Source organism: Bactrocera tryoni, chromosome 5 (assembly GCF_016617805.1).
Source record: "Bactrocera tryoni isolate S06 chromosome 5, CSIRO_BtryS06_freeze2, whole genome shotgun sequence".
Lineage (NCBI taxonomy): Eukaryota > Metazoa > Arthropoda > Insecta > Diptera > Tephritidae > Bactrocera > Bactrocera tryoni.
Window position 1 is genome coordinate 53,543,603 of NC_052503.1, and position 5,515 is coordinate 53,549,117.

Sequence of the window (5,515 nt, forward strand, 5' to 3'; positions counted from 1 at the left end):
TGCACAAATTTACATTAAAAATACAATTTACTTAAATTTTTGGTAACAAAAATGTTGCACAGCTTTTTTGCTCTAAGGCAATTTATTTTAAAGTTTGAGAAACAACTCTTTCCGAGCACTCTGCTATTCTGTATTACTTTACTCCAAATCATATGTTGTTGCAGTTTTTACTTAGCTTGTTATTTTGCAGTTTTACTAACACTGTGGTGTCTTCAGCAGACAACCGATAGTACCTCTCATACGCCCTGCAACAATAAGTTAAAGCTAAATCAGTTAAGCTTAACCCATCAAACGCGTGAGCAAAAAGCCACTAAACAGATAGTCAAAAGGCGTGCTGTAAGTTTGAGGAACAGTTTTTGTTGTTGTTGTTTTATTTTGTTGTAGTTTTTGCTGTCATGTTTTTGTCGTACATCGTATTACGGAGCTGTGCTCTGCTGTAATGTTTGCCGAGTTGTTTATAAATTAAGCCAGCTGCCAATAAGGCGTGCCTCGACCAGCGTTCCAGCCAATTTGTTGGCGTCCAAAAAAGCACGAAACGGACCAGCAGGCGTTGGAGGGCAGGCAAGGAAGGCGGCAATATGGCAGCAGCTATCAATTTTAATTAAAATTATATTTTGAAAGCTGCAGTCGAGGCGAGCGGGCAACACGAGTAAAATACGAGGCGATTTTATTGAAAAGCAGAGTAATTTCTTCTTCACTTTACAAATTTGGTGCTTGTTGTTGTATACGGGTTCGAAAAAATAAAAAAGAAAACACGACATTTGCTGCAACATACGCGTTCACTTGGTTTTCGCTCGAAAATTGTACTTTGCCCGTCATGTCGACAAAGAAAAGTGACTTGCAATCAAGGAACATGCAAGGATACCAAAGGACACGCAATTTACGCGCACACAAATGTAAAAATTTCGAAAAATTTCCAATGAAACGCATGAAACTATAATATTTATTGAATTCGCTGGCAGTTCAAATAGATAGTGGCTACTAGAATTTGCGCATTTCATGGCAGGCATGTGACATGCGCTGAAATAATATTAATTGCTTCGGCATGCCGCCGCTGGCTGCTGCCAAGGCGTAGCGAATCGAATCGGATCGCTTTAATCAGTCGAAATAAATTTAAGATTGGAATGTGCAGCGGCACACACACACACATATTTACCATAATAACACACACCTGCTACATTACGTCGTGAAAAGTCCTTGCTGCAGCGTGTGAAACGAAAACTTTTCTTCGCTCCGTGTCGCAATAAATATGTGTGTCATAATCATTATGTCCAAGATGGCTCAGCAAAGCAGAAATGCAGTAGATTTTTATGAAATCAGCAATTTGTACAAGAAAAATACTCGCATTTGCTCGGTGACAGGATATTAGAATTGCGTTCGGCGCGTTAGCTGCGAGAAATGCTTGGACAAATAGCGAGGGAAATTGCATGCGCCAGCAAATTGCCTGTGCTGCCGAAAATCGTTTGTGCGGAATAAGAAGTTTTCAAGAAGAAAAATAGAAATGTCTGTGAAAGAATTGCCTGCAGAAATAGATGTGAAGATGGAGTAGAAAAAATATTGGCAAGAAGTTGTAAAAAATGTGTCTATATTTTGCTAGCGCTTTTTTTTATTTTTTATAAATTTATTTATTTTTCTTTAATTAAGTTGTAAATAGAAGTATCTCGAAATCAATTTTTGCGGCAAGAAAATTAACGGCGAAGTTTTTCCATATTCATATACTTTATTTCAAAAACTATTAGATATCAATTCCAAACCATTGACCAGCTGCTTGAAATACTTCAAGAGAAACAAAAGAGAAATTATTGAATTTTCAAAGCTTATCCCTTTTGGTAGTCCCATTTGGACAACAAACTCTTGGTAATACAGCTGTTGGCGCTTAGCTCTTTGGTAATGGCGAGGGATACCTGATTCTTATATTAGAAGTCTTACTATCAATTGTCGTCAACAAATATTAATTTACTTTGCATTCGAGAAAATTAAATTTTACTAAAACTTTGACCGAACAATTAAGCAAATAGCAGCTGATAACATACAGAGGTGCCACATTCATAAGGACTCAGACCCTGAAATCGTTGAAAGCGTCAACACCAAGGAAGAGCAAGCTTTGCTACGCATTACGGGGGGATGCCAAAAGTGCTATGTCGACAGTAAAAACGATGGCAAATCCGTTAAAGAGGCGTTGAAAACAAAAGCAACCTATATGGCGCTGCTAAAAGGCTTAGCTCCAAATGCAACCGAATGAAGGAAGAAGAGGAAATGTTGGATGGGGCTATGGTAAAAATGTAAGAAGACCAAATGTACTATGTGATGTCACATCCACGAATGCGAAATTCACAAACCAGAGTCCTTCATTACTGAATTGAACCAAATATTCCAAAGAAATGGAAAGCGGTAGAGCTGAAGCTGCTGAATGCGCTCTTTGTAAGATTGCATGGTGACACGCGTCCGCTTTTGCCAACTTTCGCCTTACTGCGATGGGTAAAGGAAGTGATTTCGGAACTTTAAAACCTGTGGGATGACGCCGTTATGAAAATAGTGGACCGGAGTTGTATTCCGTCAATTCCGTGGCGAAAGATCTTGTACCTCGAAGTAAATTTGGAAGATGCACTGTGTTCCTTCAGAAAATGTGCCACCGCCAGAAGTTGCGATGAAGTCATCCTACTTTTTTAACGGAGAGGTTAGGTTTTCAAGATAAAAAAGTGTGCTCTCTGTCAAAAGTTTGCTCAATAATGTACAAAAGGTTCGAATAAAATTACTCAATTCATATTTGTGAAATAAATTTCCAAAAAAAAATTTTTTTTTACCTACAAACCCTAACAATTCCCTTAAGTAATGCCGACGGTTTCTTAAAATTAACGAAATGAAAGTTTGGAAAAAAAATATTTTACATCCAATCGAAAAACTGTTTGGAATGCTTAGAGATATACGCAAAATAATCAGAAAAAAAACAAAGATTGGAACATTTGCCAAGACTTTAGAAGGCAGCAGCTTTAAATTTTATCTTTTCGAAACTTCTTGCTCGTTGCGTCCTTTTATTAATTCATGGTTATTTGGATGTGCTAGTTGGACAAGATGCAGAGTTGATCCATTTTCTTACCTCGTATTCATGAGCATACTAACTGTCAGTTAAATTTTTCCTTTCAATTAAATATTTAATTTCAGACCAAGACATAGCCACGACATAATATGACAACTTTTTTCTTTGAGCCACCAGAGACAGATTTAATAATAATAATGATTTACTTATGAAGGCTATTCATGTTACTGTGAAGCTTAGTTATGATGTTATATAATTATATATGTTATGTGCTGCTTTCATGTAATTTAACAGCCACCAGTGCTTTGCTATCTTATGACTTTTTTTATGCTTTCATATCTCTTACAAGTTTTTTTCGAATGTGTCTTTCGCCGGCAACAGAAAATCCATTTCACATTCCCCTTTTACATACTGTCTTTCAAACATTTAGTTTTTCTTTGCTTCTGGCATTCGTTGCATTTTCCATTTCGTTAATTTCGCGACATGACCACTGTCACAAGATACCTCAAATCAAAGTTAACGGTGCACATTCCTCCATTACTCTCTCACACCGCAGCAGCTGCGGTACATATGTATATTCTCCTGCAGCCTTTGTGTTTTGCTGAAATTTGTTACTGCAATATGTTCTCACGTCCGCTGAACGTAAAACCCAGCTCCAACTGGTTGGCTTCCGAAATTATTTGCTCAAGCAGGTTCGTGTGTAACTTTCCGTCGCATTCAAAATATTTTTCCTTTTCAATCAGAGAGCTTTGAGGTGAATTTCTGTTCATATTTTTCAATTTCACGTTAGAATTTAGTTTTGTCAAACGCTTTTAGGTAAGGAAAAATGTTAAAATGTTGCAATGTTTTTGATTTAAAAAGTTTTTTTCATTAAATATTCATAAAATGTCACTCATACGTCACGTACTCCAATGTAAAAAAAGGAATAGAATGTTGCTCATGCGCCACGTGTTATGTAATTAATAACCACACAAATATGTATAAGCATCAGTATATGTATGCAGAAAAATCCGGATATAGGCACACAAAACCCACAGTCAAACATGTTGCTCATACGCCATGTAGTACCAATAATCAGTTGAAAGTGACAGAATTTAGAAATTAGAACTCACACTGCATTTCTCACTGAAAAATTACTTCTGAAATTTCCTATAGTAGCTCAAGCATCAAGCTGAAGTGCGGGCTCAAACTATAGCTATATGCTTATTTACACCTTTGAACTGACTTAATTGCCACTTTTGTCATATATTCAGGTTTTCATCACAAGTGAAGAAAAAACAAAACTTTTTCGATGTATTATCAATATCAACAAGCCCGGAAAATCAGTGACACAAATGGCAAATTGAAATGTTTAATTGTATTTCGGCTTAAATCAAATCCCGGCCAGTAATATGATTGTGCATTTATCAATTGCCTACGCAACAAAAACCGTTAAGGACGGAAAAAAAGCAATAAAAAGTTAGGACACAGTAATAGTGGACTGCATATCATCTTTACTACGTGGCAAGAAAAAATGTTGATTCTCGCGCTCGATTGATGTATACGGATCTAATCCAGTAAACCAGCCAGTGGGATAAAGTTACTTAAACTAACGTAACATAATTTAACATGCAAATCATATCATAACTCGTGGCATTCAATCTGGGGCAGCTCGGACACTAATAACAAATGTCACTATCTGAACTAATAAGAAAAATTCTCCAAAATTTGTGACTGCAGGCAGAGAGAAGGTTCTGGACCTCAACCAGACCTCAAACGGAATTGCTCCATTGATCTTAAACTGGAGCGTCCTTGACGATCACTCCTTCTCTGCTCATAGGTATATCGGGTTCAGACTAGTCAGAGAATGTTCGCCTAGAAAGTCTTTTAGAAACCTTTGAAATACAAACTGGGAAATGTGCTGCAAAAGGCTCAGACAAACTCTCCTACGCGTGCCGGGGGTAGCCCTATTGATCATTACCGACACGGTGGACGGTTGGGTCGAAGTCTTCAGCTCGGCATGTAAAACTGCACTGTACAGCACCAAAAGGCAAAGAGATCCCTCTCTGGTGAACTATAGAACTCTCAGAGCGCCTGTGACGTTTATTCAACAAGGCCAGTAGCAGAGAAAGAGAACTTCATGGAAAAGCTTTCGCGAAAAAGTTGAGGGCAATCATGAGTCCTCTAGATTCAGGCGTATTCTCTCAAAGAACCTCATCTCCCCGGTTTATCTTAAGAACGCAATTGGTAAGTGGATCCTGAGCAGTGAGGATACACTTCCGAAGCTCCTTGATGCTCACTACCCGAGCAACACGTCCTCTATTTCTCGAAGCGCTGCATGACGATTGCGCGATCAACTCGTTCAAACCTTTAAAGTCCTCGGACCCGGAGGCATCATACCACCGCAGCTGCAATAGGCTGTTATGGTGTCATGCAACTAGTTGGTACCTACCATATATATCATAGTCACATTCATCCCATGTTATGGCCAAGGACTTC